This window comes from Coturnix japonica, chromosome 15 (assembly GCF_001577835.2).
Source record: "Coturnix japonica isolate 7356 chromosome 15, Coturnix japonica 2.1, whole genome shotgun sequence".
Classification (NCBI taxonomy): Eukaryota; Metazoa; Chordata; class Aves; order Galliformes; family Phasianidae; genus Coturnix; species Coturnix japonica.
The window spans coordinates 2,469,123-2,493,016 of NC_029530.1; the positions used below are offsets into that span (position 1 = coordinate 2,469,123).

The window sequence follows — 23,894 nt, forward strand, 5'->3', positions numbered from 1 at the left end:
TTTTTTTTTTTTTTCCTTCACATGTTGTTGACTGTAAGTGACTGGAAGTACAGTTAGCACTGTAACCATAGCAGAAAGCTCTCAGTGTGGAATTAATATGGGTAATGGACAGATTTTTGGCACATAAAGCATCGCAGTTTCTTCAGGTAGATTGACTAAATCACGTGGTGTTCTGTGAAACTCATCTGTTACATTTCAAACAATACGCATGCTGTGCCTTAAACAGCTTTATCTTTTTTTCTCTGCATATGGCTTTGTTTTCAATATTCCTATTCAGTCTCATTTTCCTTCCGTTTATGTGATATTCTGTTATTCAGTTCTTCTGAATGCTTGTTTACCAACAAAGCCAGACTATTTGTTGAAATTTGGTTCCTACACAAACTAAAAGGTAGCTTTGCTCTTTCCTTCTTCTCTTGATGGTGCAGTTTTGAAAATGAAACATTTCTGCAGGATGGAAACTTTGAAAATTATTCTGTCCTTACACAAAACTACCATGAGTTTTGATAGAGAGTAATCAGCAGGCTCCAAATGGAGCTGTAGATTGATCATGAGATTGGCGGAGTAATTCTAAGGGAGAGAAGCGCATTGAGGCTTAGCTTGAAACAGCCAATCAGCATTACAAATCAGAGTGATGGTGCATTGGCAGAGCTGTGTAATGGGAGCATGATCTGGGTGTTTATCCTTCTAAACAAGGAAAACCTCAGCAAACATTCCCTGAGTGATTCAGACCAGTAGATGTACTGTACTCAGAGCCTAAGATAGAAATTATTGACTATTTTCCAACTAATTTGTGATGTGTGGTGGTGATTTCCTTCTTGCACTGAAATTTCTTATGGATTACACAGGAATAAGCAGCAGAGCACAGGACAGAATTGTACAGAATGCATTAATTTTTGACAATGTGGTTAAAGCTATTAGCAGTTCACTTTAAATTAGCAGCACGTGCTGCAGGAGGAAGGGCATTGTTGTAGGTGATCAGTTTTAGGAATCTGGTGTAAGTTACAGACACGTAATATTAGTCAGTTCTATAATCCACAGAGAAACAATATTAAGTGCAGCAAGATCATAGAATCATAGAATCACAAGGTTGGAAAGTATCTCTAAGATCATCTAGTCCAACCGTCCTCCCTTTACCGTACCTACATACCTATAAATACATATACCTTCATACCATACCTACCTGCTTATACTTCCCAGCACTTAGATTTACAGAATTCCTTGTGCACAAATCCTCTTACTACATGTAGCTTCAGTTCATCCTGGTATTTATGCATTTTTCTATAAAAGATAATTGCATCAGTGAAATGGGAGATGGTGGAAATTTTAAGCCAATCAATCCTGAATATATATATATATATATATTTATATTTAAATTAACATTAAATTTCATTTGTTCATAGCTTCATAAATTGTAAGCACAAGATACAGCTTCTGAAATGTTTCAGATTTCATTAGGTATTGACGTATATTAATATGTACACAGCAGGTCACATTTTACATTTGTATCACAGCTGCACTGACATTTCTGGAGCTATATATATTTGGCTCAACTGACAGCTTGGGATTTCAGATAATAGATTTCAAAGTAGCTGACAGAGGTTTATTTTATTATCTCCTGCCTTTATCAATATTTAATGAAAGTAGCATTTGCCTTAAGAATTCATCACTTTTAGCAGAAGCTATTTATAATTTTATTTAAAAGTAAAATATAGAGACCATTTTTTTGAAGAGGATAAGAGTATATAAAGAGTATATAAATCTTTTAAATTGTTTTCTTTTTTGTTTCTATTTTGTAAAGAAAAAACTGTTAAAAATTCCATTCATTTACTAACCTTTTAAAATAGCCACTGAGTCTCAGACCTCAAAACACTGACAGAAACAAGTCCTGATGATTCACTACAGAAATGCTGTTTGTTAGAGTCTGACACTGGTAGCAATTCGTGCTGTTTTCTCACCATTCTCTGTAAACTCACTTGTGCTGACTGTGCCAGCTCTGCATATTACAAAAAGCCAACAAAGAAAACAAAATAGAAGGCACTTAGGAGCTGTGAGGATTTGGCAGCCTATCTGGGTAGTGGCATTTTAACATTTTCTTGTTGATATCTGATTTCTACATGAATAACCTGGGAAAGCAATCACTGCTGCCCAGAACAAAGGAAAGCAGGAAGACGCTGCATGTTGGGGCTGTTGCAGCAGCTCCTAGGGTGGATCCCTGGCATGCTTATCTCCTTTGCAATGCTGGAGGGGCTCCTCTTCCTCCATTCCTTAACTGATATCTCTGCACTGAAATTGGAGTTTGGTACTAGGAGAAAGATGACCTCTGCCATGTTGACGATCACTTTAGAACTTCAGGGAATGAATGGGATGACGTTTGCCAGAAAATATTTTGTCTTCTTGACAAGTAAACACTTTAGTGTTTCTTTCAAATGGTAATAAAAATGGAATGGCTGAAAGAAAGGAAAAAAGACATGTTTTGTATTTCAGATGTTTGCTGACAGATCCTGAGGTGGTGTAAGTCAGCTCTGCTCCATTAAGGCAGCAGACTTCTGCTGATTTATACCAGAAAGGATTTGTTCCTTTTATATTTAGTCCCATGAAAGGAATGCTTTGCTTGGAAATATACAATTTCTGAAAAGACTGAATTTTAACCAAAATGTGCATTATGGATGTAAATGCATGTGTACAAGTGTATCCATTAAAGGGAGAAAGAGAATACTATGCACATAGGTTGTACTGGTTAGGGTTTATCTGCAATTCTTCCCACTCAGCTATAGCTATCTATTGGAAAACAGCTCTCTGAGATTAGTGGAAGGTCACTTTCCTGACACAGCTCTTATGAGAGGCTTAAGACTCAGTGGACTGAGTGAATTTGCAGAATGAACTGGTTGGCAGATTTGAGTAAATGTGCTCAAAGCTAATGGTGCTGGACATGCTGGCTGCTGCTTGAATACTGTTTTGCGTGGACTGACCTGATATAAGACACAATTCTAGGTAACTAACAGAACATAAGCTACTCTAAATGGAGAAATGCATTTCCCTTGGTAGTTCAGATTCACAGCAGCTTTGGAATATGGTAGACTACAAATATAGGAAGGCAGAGACATGATCTTGTGATTGCAAGTGATTAAAATTGCTGTCCTCCAATGGGAGGATAATACCAACTGTAATGTATTTAATGTATTTTGATTTGCATTTAAGTGCGAAGGAGGATTAGGTCAATGTCTTCATTACATCTGGGGAAATGATAACCTAAGTAGTCAGTAATGTTATTTCTAATCATTTGACCCTCTAGGACTAGTGCATTTAGCATGGTTTTTAAGGATAATAATTAGCAGGATCAGAAGTAACTATCAAAGCTAGGATATGGATAACAGGTTTGAAATATCTGGGCATACAGAACTGCTGTGCTTTCTGTGCAGGTTTTAGTTTCTATATGTGTGATACCTCGGTCCTCAAACATCCTTAACAGTTCCCAAAGTTTCATTAGACTTTGGTCTTTCATTTATTGTACTCAAAACATAGAAAAATAGTCTAATCATTGTCTCTCATAAACTATTAGGAAAAAACAATTAAATATACCTGTAAGAGCAGCTTCTTTACAGTGGAAAAATATTAATTCATTTCAACTCCAAACTATTTGTAGACCTTAATGACTGTTTTTCATACCATGACTATTTTAACACATCCAGAAAGATAGTTCTAAGTTCTAAACCAAGTTCTCAACTAGATTAGTTTGAACTAAAAAGACAGTTAGGAAAGCTTTCATTTTCTTTTGAAATTTATGGCATTGACCATTGCATGGCAGTATTTTTCACACAGAATAGGTCATATATGCCAATAAGTATATTTATTATATTTATTTATAATATCAGTATGTTTATTTTTGATGTTATTTGTTCATATTACAGTACTGTCTGTGGACCCACATCAGAATTGAGATAACAACTCCCTTGTGCATGGCCTTGTTCAGTTACAGTCACAGACTGTCATAAACCCTGCTCTCAAGGTATGTACAGTTTGAATACTCATGATGGATAAGAAGTGGGGAATGAAGCTAAATTATTTAGGTCTTGCAAATGCATATTGAGAATGATTGCTCAAGGTCAGTGCCCTGATACATGTGCCACCGCCTTCTTCTCATTGCAAGTTGCTTCCATTGTAGCTCATGACTAGTCTACAAGAGCAGCTTTCTATATTATAGACCAGTCTTTCTCACTGTTCTCTTTCTCTGTGCAGTCTCCTAGGTGATTGGGAAGTAGTCTAATTAAGTTTTGTTAATATGAAAAGAAAAGGCCATTATATACCTTGGATGGGAAATGCTATACAAGGGTCGATTATTATAATGATGGTTATTATTAAGTATTTCAGACTATCTGCTTTATTGACTACCGATTTGCAATTATTATTTTACATGAATATTCATAAAGACTGTAGTGATATAAAGCACGATACTTGGCAACATTTATGCAATTAAATGCACATTTAAATTCTGCTGGTAGTACTGGAAATTAAAATCTTCAGACTGATTAGAAGAAGGCTAGGGTCTATTAATCCCCACCATCTATACATCTATCCCTGTAACTTTCTGTTCTCTTGAGATGTTTCAAAGGTGTTCTTCCCTGCCCTTGAAATAAAAAATAATTTAGACTCTTTTATCATATAGCAAAATGACACAACTTCCTTAAAAATGAATATGTATCAATATTATTTACATAAATATCCACATTAATGTCTTTATCTCTAAAATGTAAAAATGCTATTTTTCATGCAATCAAAGCAATCAATAGCTTTTCACTATAAAGGAAATTATCCTGTTTGGACAAACTAAAAAGAGTAAAGAGAGACTAGGACTCCACGTTTTTGATGGATATAAATTTCAAGACATAGAAAGATCAATGATTATTCCTCACTTTCTGAAAGAGACAAAAATTAGATTTCTCTGGAGTTGCCTTTTAGCTAATTGGCACATTTCTCCTTTTCAACCTTGGCTGAGGGCTGCAGGAGGTGGTGATTGTTCCTGGTCTCTTACTGCACCACGAGAAAAGTAATCAGAAACCAACTTCAGTTTCTTTGTATGCCATTATCATGAAATAAAAAATCAGGCTGTCTGCCTGTTACATTTCTGAACTTTTCTTATTTTACATCTATTTTAAGGAAATTACAGACTTGCAATAGAATTTTTGTCCAAATGAAATAGTGCATTTGTTGAAATTTTGTTTGTATTTTACATCCACTATCAGGAAAGAGAAAAGAAGGGTAGTAGTAAAAGCTGCCTTCAAATGTTCCTGTCTAATGTGTTTGAACAGACAATACTCCTGCATTCATATGAAGTATCCTCCAGAGTGACTGTTCACCCTTTGCATAGCCCTGAGAGTCCATCTATTTCACACATCAATTACACACTTGACATTTTAACACCGTGTCTCTGATTTTAATGGGTTTTAGGAACAGCATTATGATTAGAGAGAAATGTTTCATTCGGAAAAGGAGACACCAATCTCTTACATTGAGAACAGAAAAATAAATTGCAAAATGTTAAAATTAATATAACTCGAACTCAAAAACAAGGCAAAATACCTGTAGAATTTCTATTGGTGAATGTATTTATCCCATGTAAGTCCAGAAAGCACACGGCTGTTGTAATACTTGAAGATTTGTGGTTCTGCGCCATTAAGAACAGGATTTCCCTCAGTCATTGCATGTCACAGCCTTTAGCACTGCTTCAAGGATGATTCAGTCTGAAATCACAAATAATGGTGGTTTGAGTGAAAGAAATTCCCAAGTAGTGACTTAATGTTTTCAGCTTTTCCTAAGAATTATTGTTTAGTTTGAGCACCAACTACATATGGCTAATGCTTGAAATTACCTTTTAGTGCTTTCCTCAAAGAGTGTTGTTCTGTTTGGTTATTTCTGACTGCCTCAGTTAAAAAAAAAAAGTGCAAGTCATTTCAGAACAGATTTGCTCTTATTTTAATATAGCAGCTGCATATAAAAAATAATTATGTCTTATGCCAGATTGGAATTCACAATATTGCATTTGATTGAGTCTACATAATCACGCCAAAGTAGCACTTAGTCTGTATTAGGGCTCTATCTCTTGACCTGGTACTCTATGACAGATATCTGCGAGCCTCATTGCAAATCAAGTCATTTGGTAGAGGAAGGCCGTTGTGACTGAGATCTGAAGTCAATGTCTGACCTCCCTACTCTTTTAGAAAGAAAGCAGAGCAAAGCTCTAGTCTGAAACCTTATTATGAAGTTGCTTAGAAAGCAGCTCCTTCTCACCAGTGAGCAGCTGCTTCTAGGAACAGAGAGGGTTAGTGATCTCGGTACTTTCGAAGGCAGAATCTATGGCACTTGCCTTCTTAAAATTTAAATTCATCTGCTTGGTGAGAACTAAGGAGATGATAGCATGTTTGGTGATTATTTCAGATGTGTTTGTACCTCAACACACATAGTGCTAACCTGGGAGCTAGGACAGGAGGTCCATATATTGCTGCCTTCTGCCTGTCAGGAGTTCAGAAGGGTAGGTAGGCTGTCATTGTTGCAGCTTCCACCTAAAAGAGAGTCATTACAGAAGATGTGAGCATGTTTCTTATGTGAAATATTTTTCTTCTTTTAATCTTCTGAAATCATTTCCGTCTTATAAATGAAAATGAGAAGTTTAATGGTGTTGTTGTTTAATGTGCTAAAGTCCTGATCTGACAGACAGTACTATTACTACATGAGGTAAATTAAAACTTAATCAAACTGTTACGCAGGGCCTGCAGGCTGGCTATGTAGAACAGAGTGAATAAGTTGACCCAAAGCATGATAAATCATGTTCTCCTCTAAGTACAATCTCCTCTTTATTTTCCCTAGTTTCAGTGTGCTAAAACAGAAGGAAAGAAGAAAGATATTGGTTTATGCATGTGAAAAACCTAGATATCACGAGTAAATTTACAAATAAATTTTGGTTTGATTCCAGTGGTTGTTTAAAATCTGGTTGCTTAAAGTATATTTGTATCAGCTTCTCAAGGGTTAGAAACATTGAAAACAGAATTTGTACTTCTCTAAAATTCACTTGCAGGAATGGAATCAAGGAACATAGTGCACTGATTCACAAAGTCAAAAAGCAAATGTTGGCTACAGGTGCTGCACTAGAAGCAAAGTAGGACAGACATCAGCTGCACCACCCAGACATCTACATATCTACATCCCATACCCCTCCCATGTAGCTAGAGAATTAAAGATAGTGGTAGCTGCACAGCAATTACCACTTGTGCATCTGCACCAAGGCAACTGCTTTAGACTTCTAAAGGATGTTTACATTATCTTCCAACTTGCAGTGTAAGCACATAGATTGTATTATATTTATGCCCGTATATATAAATATTAGAGAAACTTTGATGGCTATAAAATTGACCTGATAAAAAAAAATCAAGTCATTTTGAAAAGCATTTATCATTTGTCAGTGTGGATTTAAAATGATTCAACCATATCAGAATGACCAAAGATTGTTTGATCTTTAGGACTGTGGCAAGAGTGTCTGTAATTTCCATCTGCAAGCAGTTGCACACAATCAGGGTTGTGTGAGGTATTGAAGAAAATCCAATTTTAGATGGACAGACTTCAAAGACTGGATTCCATATGTTCCTTATGGAGACAGGCTCCTGCTGAGTTAAGCTCCTGCCTCTGACTCATTGTCTACAGACAAAATCAGGAGCCCAGGCAGTTAAGCTTTCTAAAACTCAATTTATGCTTAAAAAAAGGTGGTGGAAACATTTTGTGTTTTAGATAACAGGTAGGCCAGGCTTGCTAAATTGTAATTCACTCATGTACTGAGATGACTCAAAAGTTATCATTTTTCAGAACTAGGATTCTCAACAAACTCTACATGATGCCGGCTTATAATGGGGAGAAGAAAGATGTCTTTCAGTCCAAGATGCACACATTATGCTTGAGTTCAAGCAAAAGCTTAGGGCCAAATTATTTTAGGCAGAAGATGTTGGACCCCCAAAGAAAATGTTTAATCTAAATGGTATTATCATTTACCGTATGGTTTATATGGTTTTATCTGCCCATGGCACATTTTCCTCCACACCTGTTCAGCGGTACCTGGGTGTGTGAGAATTCTTACTCCAGCCTTTTTTACTGCTCTTCCTCTTGTAGTGATGTGAAGTTCAGCTAAAGTCTAGGAGAGTAAGATCTGTAATTTTATGTTAGTTTCACGCTGTAGTAGCTTATATCAGGAAAACTGAAACTTTGCAGGCATGGTAATTATTCAGTTATTAAAGGCAGTAATTATTCAAGGTTAAGTACAGTAAAACATGTAAGTTGAGCAATTAAATTAGTGAATTATGTCAGTGTTGTTTTATTAATTTAATAGAAAATGAAGGGGGAGATGTGACTTTGGAATGATTCATTTCTGATTCCTTGTGCTTGTCTTTGTGTGTATAATTTTGCAGTTCAGTAGAGAATTATAAACTGTAATTTGTTTAAAACAAATTCTAAAATGATTCAGTGGCATCCTCACTGCATGGAAGAACTGTGCTAAGATACCTGCTTGCAACTCCTTGTGTCCTTTAAAAGATAAATGATTAAGGGCTCAAAGTTCTCCATGTTATTTGAATGATGGATACATCAAGAGTGCAGTGGAGTCCAGTAGACCTGATTATGCTTCTTTGATTGTTGCAACATGTGAAGAACATGAGGCCTTGACTGAAACATCATGGTTGAAGGTCAGGAGATTTTCCACTATGAGACTGACTTTCGGTCTCCATTCATTTCTCATTTTAGAGCCACATTCCTATTTGCTTGCTTGCCCTCCTCAGTCCAGCTAAACCTCATGTCCCCAGCTGCAGAGTGGGGTATGGCAGATCTGCAGGACCTCCTGGCAATTTGTAGCCCAGCAACAGGCAATCTGTGCATACAGCGAAGTTGATGATGAGGCCAATGAGTCTCCAGCCATCCTCTTATGGAGCAAGAGTTTCTTCTACAAAGCCTCTCTGCAATCAGGGCATTGGCATTAATTTCAGCCACCACATGTGAACAGCACTGCAGCAGTTAAATTTGGTTTAATGTGTGAAATGCCAGCAGTGTGTCTTGGGCCTTGATTGAGCACTTTGATTTGGGAGAGGGGGTGGAAACTATATTTCTAGTCTTTGGTGCTGCTGTGCAAGCATTAGCATAGCATTTATGGAACTTCTAGTGGAACTTACTGGAACTGAATTAATTTGGAGGGATCAGATTTATCTGGTCAGTATTTGGACATTTAATGTGTGCAATTCTCATTGCACTGCACTGAAGCTGCCTCCCATTCCCACATCATTGCAGGTGTATGTGCAACATACTTTGCTTGTCTGCAGAATGGATATACTGTACTTTACAGCAGGCAATAATAATGCTTCCCCACTGAGCAAGGTTGCAGTGAGGTAAGGAACAGATTGTTAGGTGTGTGGCTAACCTAGCTGGATGGAAGCTAGCATAATATTAGATATCTATCAAAATTAATAATGCATTTAAATCTTAGTTTCTAGAAGTCTTATTTTGCTTCAAAGTGACGCTAACAATTATCCCAAGGTCAGGTCATACGTGGGGAAGTGGAGGACAATGGGACAAATGATCAGTACAGCTGCACTCCAGAATTTTTGGCTGTAGGACAAAAGTTGGGCCCACTTTGTTTCCTGATCAGAAATGAAAAAAAAACCAAGAAAGGTTTATGGAAGAATTAAATTATCTTTTATATACATTGAAAAGATGTTTTGTACATATCAGATTCTCTTCTTTAGTGTTTTGATCTTTCTCTCTCATCGCCCTTAGTGTATCTGCAAGGTTTTCTTGCATTTGCAGGGAATTTACATTTTAAATCGCATGAATGTACTTTCTTTCCACTACTCTGATTTCTAAATGTCCTTTTGATTATCAGTATGTTTTGACACAAGTGCTTTCTAGCTCCTTTCTAGCCACATAGCTTCTGTTTTTCTCCCCAGACCATTTACTGTCCAACATGCTTCATAACCCTTCCTACAGGCAAGTACTTTTCATTTGTTCTCTTTACTTGCAGATTAGCTTACTTTGTCTAATTTGTTATCATTTTTAATCCTTATACTCCAAGGGTAATGGAAAGCCACATGCTACCCTGAATTTTTAACATTCTGAGGTTTATTTTAATTGACACAGCTCTTCACTGAAGAACAGCACATTTTTTTCCACCTCTTGCTCTTCTCCAAAGTGAGCTAGAAGGCATGGAGACCATCCACTGTCACCACTGGAGGCCAAGGGCTATTGCAGTCTGGCTCTGCTACAGGGAATCCTACGCAGCTCCAGCCTCCAGCCCAGCACACTCATCTTCCTTGGCTTCTCCAATTTGTTTCTGTGTCATGTTTATTCCTGGCCACCATTGCTCACAGGCTCTTTGATCCTTACAAAACCTCTTGAGAAAAAAACAATTCATAAAACACCATCAGTCACTTGCTCTGCTTCTTAATGACACTGAACAGCTTTTCTAAAATTAAACGAGTGTTTTGCACAATTTAGTTCTAGGCAAGAGTCCAAAAGATATGGTTCATGTCAGATACTGTTGGCTTGTAGCCACTTACCTTGTTGGTGTTGCCTTCTTGGCATTTTTTGTCTGCTTGCTTAGAATTTCATTTATATGAATCTCACACCACCATGGCACAATATTTTATGGCGAGTATTTCTTGGAGTAGTTTGACTTTTTTCTTTTCTTTGTTTAAATAAATACTAGTTCAAAATTCCCATGTATTAACATTTGATAGTTTGATATCTGTTACGTGTTGGGTGAGACTCTTTGTGCCTGCATATTGCGTTCCGATTTAATACTTATGCCTGCACCGTGGGATTAATTCCTATTTAAAGAACTTAAAAGCATAGATTGGATCAAGAGGAATTTTTGTTTAGTGCTACAAAATGGCACTGTCAATGATGATATGGAGATGATCTCTTTTACATACAGTGGATTGCAGAAACTCATAGAAAAAGATGCATTTTCAGTCCCAGAAAAAAAGATGAGGAAGACATAATGCATGTCTGGACTTTACCATGAAAGAAAAATCAGATATATGTCATTTGTGAAAGTAACTGCTACAGTAGCTGTTTCTTTTCTATTGGGCTTAATTATTCTCTCTAGTGTAGCCTCCACTGTTGGTTGGAGGAAGTAAGAGCAGCTGTTTCTTTGTACTGGCTTGCATTTGTGATTGGACTGCTTTAATAATTATTTGCTGTCTTTGTTGAATTTCAGTAAACATCAGTCAGTAAGAATGATATTTATTACTCCCATTACTTTGCAGCTTATAAGCTGATAACAATTGAAAACAAGACCCACTTTCCTTACAAATAAGAAAGAAAGAAGTGGCTTATATCAGGTCTCTCTTGTCCTAGATTTCATTTCATGTGAATCCCGGAGTTGTAAGGATGTTTAGATTAACAGCTCAGCTTTGTATGAAATTTATATTACTAAATAATTTAGAGACTGTTTGACTTTTAAACATGGCTATTGAATCCCTTGGTATCTTCTCAAGCAAAGCAGCATTCAGTGAGAGGCTGAGTTTCAGACTTTGGCTGTTAAAGTCAAAGTAAATTCACTTTGTTTATGTAGATAAGAAAAAATAAAGTTGTGAATTCTTGCTAAAGATGCCATTAATGAATACTAGCTATTTATACAATACACATTTGTAAAACTAAGTGCAGTACAAATTTTGTCCAGGTTTCCTGTTTCTATCAGTAATCAAATTATTAACTATTTTCCTTCTTCTTCATTTTCATAAAATGCTATGAGTAAATCATATGCTGAATTTACTTTGGAGCTACATCCTTTATGTATTCATTAACTCTGGGCACTTGTGGCTCACATAGCAGGTGAGGTGGCAGTAATTGCAGGATTTTACAGGACTGGCTTTTGTTTTAAGATCCTCTCCCCTCTGGTCCTTTCTGCACTTCCAGAATACTGTTTTTTCCATCCTTCATTACTGTGACATCTCACTGAGGGCAGGAATTTGATGTTGCCACTAGTGCTGCTGTGAGGATTAGCTGGCAGCTGAGAGACTGATGGCCTCACCACCCTCCTCCCAGGTGGAGGAAGCTTCTAGCACTGCTAGACAAAATGTATCTCATGCATTGCTGAGAGGAGGTGGGAGGTCTGCTCTCCGCTTTGTGCCCAGAAATTCCATCACCAGCTTCTGGGGAGAAAGCAGAGATAGAAGAGAGTAGAGGTTTGAAATATACCACCTAGGTGCAGAATGAATGGGAGAAACAATGCAAAATGAATTTTCTCATAACAGCTATGGAAAAAGAAAAAAAAAATGCATCCGCTGATAAATGCTCTTGTTTTGTAAGAGCAACGCTCTTTGTCAGCTCCATGTTTTCAATTCTCAAAACCTCAGAGAATTGCTGTAAATGATGTGCTCGGGATTTTTAGGAACTGTGCTCTTACTTACATTTGATTCTCTTCCTTATCTTATTTATGTGAGGTTACATGCACACATTATTTCAGCCCCAAGAGAAATAGGCTGGCTCATTTCTCTGGTTTTCAGAACTAGATGAAAAGGAGGCTTCGTAGTCTATATACTATTTAAAGCTCAAAAAATAGTCTCAACACATTAAAGATCCTCCTGAGATAATGAATCTGCCATTGTTTTCAGAGAGCAGTGCAGAACATTATTTTTATACCAGTAACTTTCAAAAGCAAATCAGGACCATCTTAAACTTAAAACAAAAATTTGACTGCCATTACACAGAGGACCCTTTTTGCACTATAAATCATAGTCTGTTAGAATGTATATAGTAGAGACCAGCTTGATTGCTCCCTAAACAGTACAGGTTCTTCCTGGTTGCAGTCCTTTACAGCACAGCCCTTGAGAGCTCCCACCAAAGGCAATGTGGCTGCCGGAGGATCACTGCTCGCCACTCAGTGGGCTGGTTTGAAGCCTGGAAAGTGGGGAAGTTCTTTGTTCCAATCACTGGTGAATAATAAAGAGAAAAGCCCACATGTGCCCAAAGACTGCAAAAGGAGAATGAAAAGTGCTCCCTCAACTAGGCTGAATTTGTGTGTTTTTTTCCTGTTCTTTGAAGATACTTCAGTTTAAAAATGCAGAACAAAATGAATGGAACAAAGTTCAGCTTTTTTTTACTGGGGATCATTCTATCAAACGTGAACAAAATGTTGATGTTCTCCTAAAAACAGACATCCAAATTCTGCCTCTGGTGAGGAGTCACCCTGGCCTCACTCTGCAGCCTGCACTGGTGAGATTAAAAGGCTTGTGATGGTGTGCTTTTTTTTTTTTTTCTCTTCCTTTCTGAAATGAAGCAGAAAGTCTCTATATTGTGGATATGAGTTTTTAGAAGCCTGAGTTCCTCAGGCCTTTCTCGAATCCTCGAGCTAGCTATGGTAGTAGTATCCCTGAATACTGGCAGTGCACCATAGTGCAGAAAGCATGATTAGTAAAATTAATTGCTTAAAAAAATTAAAAATAGTATTTCTTTTATATTTTGCAGGATACTAGAACTTACTCCATTTGGAAAATCTCCGGAAGATTGAACCTGTAGTACAGGTAGGAAAAGTTGGCATTGCCAATGAATTTTGCTTAGCCACAATGTTAACATGTCCATGTTTTCTAAGCTGACTAACTAGCGTGTGTGTATCTGTGCATACAGAAGAGATGAGGGATCTCTGCTGTTGAGGCTGGCAAAAATGAAAAATAAAACTTGTAAAATCCAGAGTACATAATCCCACATTTAAGTGATTTGTTTTGAGACAGCCTCTCTGGAGAAGCAATTGTTTCATCCAGTTCTCCATGATCTGATTGCATGTGATTGTAAATCAGCCCTCCCACCAGCCATTGCCTTTTCCCTGATAACAACAACTGGCTACAAAAAGATCCATCTTTTGCTAGAAGTGCTTTCATTTAAATGATTCATTGAATCGTGTGAAAAAGTGGTCATTAATTTGTACAATTTATTTTGACTTTCGTTCATATTCAGAATAAAAATAAATGTTGGAATTTGATGTGGAGGAGATATTCCATTTTCTGCCAGCCCCAGGTTGCCATCAATTACTCACAATAATACTTTATAACTTCTGTAAATTTTTGTGATAACAACCCTTCATATTTGATGGAGGTATCTATAATAAACAGAATGGTAAAAAAGACATGTTTGGTTGGCTCAGGGACAACAGAAGAATGAATCACAAACACAGCTCAGCTGATACGTGCCATGACCTCAGCTGGGAGATGACAGTTAAGATGAGATTTCTTATTGAAAGAACAATTCTAGACCACTCAAGTAGGGTAGGTTTTGTTCTGCCAAAAACATTAGAGTGTTTACAGGGGAAGAGATTCAACATATATTGGCACATGCATTATGACACTAATAGATATAAGCAATTAAGATGCCTATGGAACAAAACCAGCAGTTGGCTGGTTGGTTATCTTTACAGGACTTTAACAAGTCTGTTGTTAAATACTCATGGAGGATGCAAGCTTGCCACATCAGAAATCATGGACTTTCATTGGGAAGCAGCTGGTTTCCTTGTGCAGAATATTCTGTTAGTAATGACGTGTAAGGTTTTAGCATTTTCTTAACTGTGACACCATGGCAAGATTTTCAAGCAACTGATCTGATATCTGTGCTGCAGATGCAGCCCTCAGCTGAATTTCTAAAAGATTTTGTGCAGCGGGACTTCCTGTGCTTATGCACAGACTCCCTCCTCGCTTATCCACACGCATCCTTGGGCCGTGCCTCTTCAAAATGAGGTCAAATATACAGAAAGGCACGTGGCTATTAGAGAAAAATAAACATTTAAGTTATTCCAGTAGCATCAGGGTTCTTGAAATGAAATCGTCAGAATCAGGACCATAAGGGAGATAGATATAAAGGCATTGTTGCTTTATTCCTATTGAGATAGCCACCTGAATATCCTAAAAAAAGCTGACCTTCTCACTTCAAAAAAGAGTTTCATTAAGCTCTAAGTGCAATATGCAAATTGCCTTTCTAACCTCTTCCTTTTTACTGTCTGCTTTTGCATAATGTAACAACAGGGCTCTGAGATTCATGCTGTGCTCTCTTTCTGCTGGGCAATCCATGTAGGTACTGACTTTGCAGAACAACGATAAAGACTTTTTTTCCCCCCTGTAAGACCGGATCATTTACATAGCAGATGTCTTTCTTTTGAGAGAAAAAGGCAGAGTACTTATAATTTTGAAGAAAAATCTATTCTGATTTTTTCCCTTCCATTCACTATATGCCAACTTGAATATATCAAGTAAAAGACTCCCCTGGGAGAAAGACTTAATAGCCCTTTTTTTAACAAAATCAAATTTGAGATTTAATGATGTTAGCAAAAAAGTTTATTTTAAAACAGACGTTAAAAGAAAACCGTAAGCAGATCAGTGATCTTTGGATTGAGATTAATTTTAAGGAGCCTTTCTCGTTTTCAAAGCTAATACATTGCTGCCAATAAAAAATAACATGCAGAAATAAAAAGGCACTAGTTTCTCTATCCAGCTTTCCAAAGTCCACTCAAGATGGGGGGAGTTTTTTGCCCAGCTTCAGTGAGCGGTATTTCAGATTTCAGAAAAATTTTTACCTGCTCCTTTGAAGGGGAAGAGTTGGACCCCTCCCCTGCCTCCTCTTCTTGATTTGAGAAGATTCAAACAGTTTTGTTTCCCCTGAAGGAAGCTGTGCAATTTTGAAACATGGTTCTACTCAGTTGAATTAAAGCAGTATTTTCTAACAACAGGCATTTCAGCTCAGCTAATGGTATGAGCTGGTACAAAAAAAGATAATTACTTGCTCGGTTATTGTTTTAATCAGCTATACCATATTCTAGAGCTATGGGTTACAAATAGTTAGCGTCATGGAGTTCCCACTGTATATTCTTACAATACAACCAAGCAAACAACAGGTATATTATGCACAGCAGCCTCTACCAGAATAAAGCCATAATTGAAATGGACATTGATGTCACTGAACAATTTATCTTCCTTAAAAAGGTTTTGCTTTACAAAAGAAGCTAATTTAGTCTGGGAAATTAAATTGATAGCCATGTGGGAGCATTTGTCTAATTCACTTACAGAGTTGTATCATTAACCATGATTGTTTGATCAATATTTACAAAACAGTAGAATTTACTCAGTTGACAGATGTCAGAGTTCCTCTCCTCATTACTGAAAGTAGATTCTTTGTGGGTAACCTGCAACATCCACCTCTTCAGAGACTCAAAATGCTAATATGGTACTAATAATGGATTTTTAAATATATGGTGCTGTCATCTGCAATCTTTCAAAAGGCAGCTAAAACCAGGAAAATCTCTTCCGAAATCCACAACATTAATGTATACCAGATAAAGAAGTTTTACTGTGACTTTACAGCTGTAAAGACTTTAGATCTGTGGAAGCTGAAACTATACTAAGTGTATTTTAGGTTATTGCTAGAAACAGTTCAGGCAAAATATCATACATGTTCATACTTAGTACAGAGAAGAGAGTGTTCATTCTCTTCATTAAAGCTGTAATTCATTCTTACAGTTTATCTCATTATGTATTTATGTGCCTTTTCTGAATCATGTTCATAAGTCACTTCAAGTGGCTTATCCGATCTTAGATCAGCATTGTCCTATTTTGGGGAGGACTTTTTCAGGCAGCTAAAATACAGGGAAACTCTTCCTTCCTTCTCAAAGAAACCTCACCTTCTAAGTGCACTTCCTTTTGCCACATTTTAGCAACTTCTTCCTAAGATTTATCACCGTCAGCGCTTCAGAATCTGGATGATGCTGAGGTGCAGAATATATATACTCATAGTAAATCCCAGCTTCATAGTTTGTCAAATAGTTTTTTGTAAAAGAATTTGAAATTCTCACTACTAAATGTGTCTGTGTTGATAGTAGAGTCTTGTTTTGTAGATTTGGGAATTTGGAGGATGAAGCTTTCTTCAATTACATTACAGTGAAGATAAAAATGTGTTGATAAAAATCAGTGTTGTTCCATTGAAGTCCTTAGAGCAGTGGTGATATTTGAGCAGAATGCAACTATGAATTACATCTGTTCAGGAAAGTTGGCTACACATGGAAGCCCGGCTTCTTTCTGCACACACAGGTACACAATGAGAAAATGTTATGTGCAGAAAAGAATAAGAATTTTCACTTTGTTTGTGTTTGTTTCTTTGCTTTAACTCCATATTATCTCATTTTAATACATCTTTCAAAGTTATAAGACATCATAACCTTTGAGATATTACATACTCTATTCTAATGATCTGAGAGAGCTCTGTTTAAACAATACAATTACTCTTATGTGAATCCTGACTGTTTTCATCACTTTTGTATCTTTTAATTTCATTTCTGTGGCCCATATTTTCACTGGAGCACTGTGTGAGTATAAAACTGGAGACGTTTCTTTTGAAGTAAATGGAAGTTATTCCTAATGTGTCCTGGCTACGCTGGCATCAGATTTTAATTCTATGTTGATTCTGAGTAATTCTGATCACTCCTTTTTTTTTTTTCTTCTTTCTCTCCTCTTCCCTTTTCATAATATTTTTTTAAGTTATTTTCTTTAAGCATCTCTGTATGTTGGCTTTGTTTTAAGAACAGTGCAGTCACTTCTGAATGACAGGCAGCACAGATGGAGTTCTTTCCATTTTCTTTCCTCTTTTACCCCTTGATGTGCCTTCTGCAGTTAAAATAATATATTTTCCTCTTACGTAATATTATGCTCTTCTTAAACCAATATGCACAATAATAAAGCACAAGCAACTTGACTGGCTCTCATTGACATTTAAGGCCAGAAGCGTGACTGCACTATGTAAAATACGCCTTTTCTTTTCACTGCATTTTCTATCTTATTACTTTTCTCGTATTGTAAACACTTTTGAAATATATATGCTGATTTGTTAACCAAATATCATTGCCCTTTGATATGCTGAGCCATCAATACATGTAGCAGACCACGACACCTGTAAGAAGCTACAAATCTGTTTGAGGGGTGACAGATCATCAGCAGCTTACTGACACCTGATCCTTGCCTCAGCATTTACTGATTATTTATCTCACAGATGGTAAATGTCAGTTCTATGGACATATTCCACTGTGTGCAGTGTAAGGGGGAGAGGCACCTGGCCTCTCATCCAGCTCCTTCTCTCTAATCAGTTAATGTGAAGGTAAAACAAAGCCAGACTTCTGCCTAGCTCTCATACTTCCATAATCAGCTGATTCAGACCAGGAGTCGAAAGTGTAACTCTTCTGAGACCTGGTTGAATTTAAGCCAGGCCAACAGACACAGCACAGAAGTGACTTTTTAGTTTTCTTAAGGAAGAAGTCAGCCCCATTTGATACCCGGTCTCATAATTTGGAGGCTCAGTCTTTGAGATTTGTTGAGCAGGTAGCTGAGTAATGTAAGAATAAAAATACTTACTGGGCTCCTGTTTTCAAATTCATTTTCTTTAGATCATTGTACTATGAAGAACTCCAGGTTTTCCAGGTGATGAGTTGCCATATGCTTGGATTTGTTGCTTTAATTAACAGTCAGATTGGTACTTTTGTGAAGTTTATTTCCTTAATTTCCTCCTTCTCTCTTTGATCCGGGTTTGAAAGTAGGAAAATAGAGACAGACAGTGATAGATTTGACAGCTGATCCATTGCTCTACAAGAAAATGATACAGTGATGGACCTTCACTAATAAGAATTCAGAAAGTATTAATGTCACCTTCAATCTAACAAATGTTTGACCTTTATTATGGTATTACAGAAATGATAGCTGCTCATACTCGCTCTTCAATTTTAAATGCATACTGAAAAATGTTTAAATGTAGAAAGCTCACAGATTGAAGGCAAGTTCAAGAAATTGCTTCTGACTTCGGGCATTTTCATTAATTGATCAATGACAGAATAAGCCGGTTGGTGCCGAAGGTGGCAATCTAAGGAACTGAAAATCCTGTTCATCAAAATACATAGCAGGTTTTTCCTTCTTTGGGATTCTATGTGATAGGACTGAAGATTTTCATAGGTGTAGTGACATTCCCTGTTCTGGGAAGAAAGCCAGAAGTTTAATCCCATTTTCTAAGTGATTGGGGCCAAATTTTATTCCCAGAAAATTAAAAGAGAATTCAGTGATGGAGTTTGAAAGGGAATTGACCTCTATCTAATATAATTCAGGATAACCTATTAAAACTGTTTCTTCTTTTCCACTATTGTACTGCCTATACAAATATGCACATTGGGTTTCAGAATCAGGTGGAGGGAAAAGCAGCTAAATGAAGATTGAAATTCCAGTTATGTTGACTTTATGCTTAATTTATATTGCCCCTAAAAACAACAATGCACAAGTTCATGAACTTATAGAAAAAATATTGCAGGAAGGACCATATTTACTAAAAAGGATGTGCTGAATAAAAGAAATAGCTTGAAAAGCCCAATGCCTTAATCTCATTAGGTGAATATATATAAATTGATCTGAACAAGCAGTGTAGGACTGGAGCTCCAGATGGAATTTATATTCACCCTTCTGTTAAAATAGAATGTAGCAAAAAGCCTTAAATCATGCAGCAATTTTAATGTTAAACTTCAATTTTTATAATACTTCATGTAAGTGGTTAATCCTCAACTGTGCAATTCCACCATGCTTTCCTGGTTAAACTCTCTTGGAGCAACTTAAGATTATTAGAACTCATTGTTTTATTGAACTTCTGTGATAAAATATTTCACACCATCAGCCCTTTGTCTGGAATGCTCTCCATGGTGAATTATAGTTGTACTGCCTGAGTAGCTTTGCCTGTGACAAATTTCTCATTACATATGGAGTCATTCATACTTAGCAGGTAACTATTTAACAAATTCGTATCACATATAAGTATATGGATTAAGTTAATGCACAGTCAATATTGTCATAATGAATGAATCCTTCAATGAATAAGCAACACTCATTCTTTCAGATTAGGATTTTGAAAGTAGTTTTCAGGGATTAACATACTAAATTCCAGCAGTGCTGTGAGGTAATGGGGCACTTAGCTTACTTGTGTACATGTGACAAATCCTGGCTGAGTTTTGTCTCTCATATTTAGGTGCAAAGGTGAGTGAAGAGAGAATGAGGATGGGTTTCTCAGGTCTGGGAATGTGCCCATATTCTTGAAGTTTTCATTCCAAGAGGTATTTCTGTTCAATGATGGAACTTCTGGTGAAAACCAGAGGGATCTGTTCCTAATTGATAGAACATCAGAGTCTGATGTGGGCAGCCTCTATTTAAAGAAACTGGTCTGAATCAGATACAGCATAAGTTTAAATCCTGGACACTAATTTTTCAGATGGGCTATTCCTTCTGTCATCTCCTCATACACCAGAACCTTAGAAAGAGCTTTTCTTTTTCTTTGTTGTAATGTACAAAAAAAAAAAAAAAAAAAAAAAAAAAAGCTTTTAAAAGCTTAATTCCCTGAGAATGGAACCATTTGCCAATTAACTTTGTTCATGCTGAATAATGAGGTCCTTTCTAAAGGCTGAGATAGAGTCCTGCTCAGTGACACAGACAATATAATTGGGCCCACAGTAAGAAATGGAGTGTCCATGTGATGCTCAACTTCAAGCATTTGCTTACGTCCTCGCTGAAGTCAGTACTTGTACTAATACGTCTCTTTCTTTAATCGCATTTAATTGCTTTGCTGAATGACGTCATATTTTCTAGACACATGGAATAATAGAAGATAATCACTTTGACCTATCGCAACCTTGGGAAAAAATTGTTGGTACTGGGCTGGAAAATGCATTGAAGAAAAAAAAAGGGGAGAGGGGGCAATGGATTCTGAAAAACTTTTTCCTCTATGCTGAATCATCTGGGCAAAACCCTGAAAAACATTGACTTTTATTCTCAGGTACATTTGTGTGAGTATGTGAACAGTGGCAGCTGTAACTGCAGTGTAAAACTGAAGTGCAGTTTTGTTAGAGTTTTATTTTTGGTTGTCATTTTTTCCTTGCATATGAAATGTGCCACTGACTATTCGCTTTACGTAAGATCTTATCAATTTAAATCACTGATTTAGATTACTTATGTCTGTGTGCAGTTTAGATATGTAGCCAGAACTGTCTGTGGAATAAATCTGGATATGTTAAAATACACCAGAGTACAGTACAGTCAGGTTGGTAAGTGATATAAGTTCCAAGTTCTTGCTCATTTAACCAGTAAAATTGCATCCACACTAGAAAGATTTCACAGCTATAATTATGTTTTTGGATTAATTAAAGCAGTAAAACTTTCTAATGCAGATGAGCCCTTGTTCATCTCATTTCTCCACTTCCAGCACACAGTCTATTGAATTTGGAGTGGAATTTAGACACCCTTATTGTGTCATTTTGCATACATCCTAGTTGAGTTCCTAATGGCTTCACCCACTCTTGTGTTAACATTTGCCTTGCCATTTTCACTTCATGACTGCACGCTCATTATAAATCAGCTCACACTACAGCTTTTTTTGGAAGCACATTTTTTTAGGTTCTGTGGCTTTCAGGCATGGAGGGGTTTTATTAGCAAATTTCGTACAGTACAATCAGTATTACATCTGAAATGGTCTTATTTATCCTGTGATTATGACCCCTAGATGTCTGGTATGTGAACAAGTTCTCTAATACCTCTTCTACTGGAACAGAATTTGCATTCTCTCCACACCAGCAATTTTACTGAGGCAATGAATATGATAGATTGTCCTGACATATAGGTCCAGTGCTATCAACGTATTTATAATCACTTCTGTTTTTCAATTTTTTTTTTTTATTTTTTATTTTTTTTTAACCTTTGGGCCCAAATGTGGAGGTTTAGGAAAAAAACAGCAAGGATTAGATGGATGGACAAAAGAGAAATAGAATGCACATTTTCCAATATTTTCACAAACTGCCCTATTTGCAGACATAAATTACAACAGACTTCCTCTTAAGTTACTGTGCAAAAATACTGAAGCATTAAAACACTCTTAAACATTCTAGCAATGGAACTTGTACTACAAAGTAATGCCAATCCAAATAATTTCTGCAGTTTAATGGTACAAACCAAATTAGTCTGAACCCTGAAATTATGGGCTTAATTATTGTCTTGCTTTTGTGCTGTGGTACAATGAAAGAGTCCAACAGAACTCTGCCCTGTGGCACTGTATAGCTCATGAAAACCTGGACTTCTTGGTAATGAGTTATAAAGCTTATGCATTTCCTGGTTTATAGTATAGTTCCTAAGGCAATACTGGATCACTGAAGTGTTTAATGCATGCATATGTTAGTCTGATTTAATAACAATCTGTGAAGAAATAAATAAGCAGATGAGACCCTGGAAGGGCACAGACATTCACAGAGAAGTGTAGTTGGGTTAACAAGTTACTGGTCTTAATTCTATTCACAGTTGCTGATTGCGTGATTATCACTTATTGACGGTGCAAAAGAAAATGTCATGTATATAATCCATTGATTGATAAAAAAATAAGACAAACAAACAAAAAACCCCAACAAAGTACTCCTCAGTAAATATATTTGGATTTAGGAACAGTGAGTTCATGTTTCTGTGCCTGACCAGACTCAGGATAATCAGAACTGATCCTCAGGATACAGCAGTTCGGGCCTCCTTGGGGAGAACACAGATTTATCTGTAGGAAAGATGCAATCACAGAATGCACTCAAACTTAATCTCATGAGCAGATGAGTGAACCCTGGCCATATTCTGATTGACATGACAAACAGTTTCTCTCACTTAGAAACATGTGGTTTGTGTCGTTGGCAGGAATTAAGGATACTACAATACTGCAATTTGAGCCAGCAGAAATGAAGAGCACCTCAAGCCAATTCCCTGCCTTGAGTAAAAAAATGAGTGCAAAAATATGCACTAACTAGCTTTTATTTTTAAATAGCAATACTCCCAATATTGGTGAAGTGAAGGATTACAATATGGGATGTCCCTCTGAGTACAAGATAAACAGTCCTGTGTGAGCACTAAATGTATTTTAAAGGCAGTGAGAACTATTTTTAGGCTCAAGTTCATAAACAGAATGGGACGAAAGGTCAGTCTGACATGTATGGCTCATTTACTCTTAAGTACTATAAAGCACCTCATAGTATCTGGGTTTCATTATAAATGAAGAAACAATGGATGAGTGGTTATGGAGAACTAACTTACTAATTTGAATGTTATCGAAAATGTTATTTGAATCACTTAACTATATTTACATGTTTTCAGTTTTCCCTTTGGAAGAGCTCCTGGTTTTCTATCACACATCACTGGCTGGTAGATATTAGGCTGCACTTAATAGCTTTGCATTACGTGGTAATATTCTTTCAAGTACCTCAATGTAGCAGCAGCAAAACACATCCTGGGTTGTAGTTATGATCAAATCAATATGTCCATGCAAAATGAGGGGAAAAATAATGTGTAGTGACTGGCTCTAGTGAGAAAACTGCCTGCTGTATGCAGAAAACAAGAACAAAACAATGTTCGACTGAAAGAAGGCTGTCTTGAACTCAGTTTCAACAGGCTGATGTTTCTGACAGGACAAGTTTCTGAGTATCTTTTTAATTGCTTTAGCAAGGATTTAGCAAGACGTACCTGCAGACATACGAGGAAACAGCAGTTGTTTCCTCAATACTGTGATAGGCAGCAATCAGTAGTGAACTTCTGTAAACTAAGAAAACTTGTTTCTCACACCACAGTCATTAGGGCATGCCATGGTAGGACTCTGCTGCCTTAATTTAGACATCTGCAGTACAGACAACTCTTGCTGAGCCAGGCATACAGCGTTCTTTATAGTCCACGGAGAGAAATAGGGAATGATTTGTCTTATTCTACAGTAAATGTCTAAAGTGCCATATAAGTCATGCTTTCGAAATGCCTACATATCTCTAAGGACTATTAAGGTTTTAGATAAGTAGTTCAAGACTTCTG

General features: G+C 36.8%; 1 long non-coding RNA gene across 1 annotated transcript in view; it reads left to right on the forward strand.

The window, feature by feature from the left end:
• Nucleotides 1-23,894, forward strand: part of LOC116654112 — a 163,576-nt gene that overhangs the window by 56,889 nt on the left and 82,793 nt on the right. The window contains exons 3-4 of the long non-coding RNA XR_004309034.1: nucleotides 3,909-4,006; nucleotides 13,495-13,550. This is a non-coding gene — a long non-coding RNA (uncharacterized LOC116654112). The remainder of the gene's footprint in view (nucleotides 1-3,908; nucleotides 4,007-13,494; nucleotides 13,551-23,894) is intronic.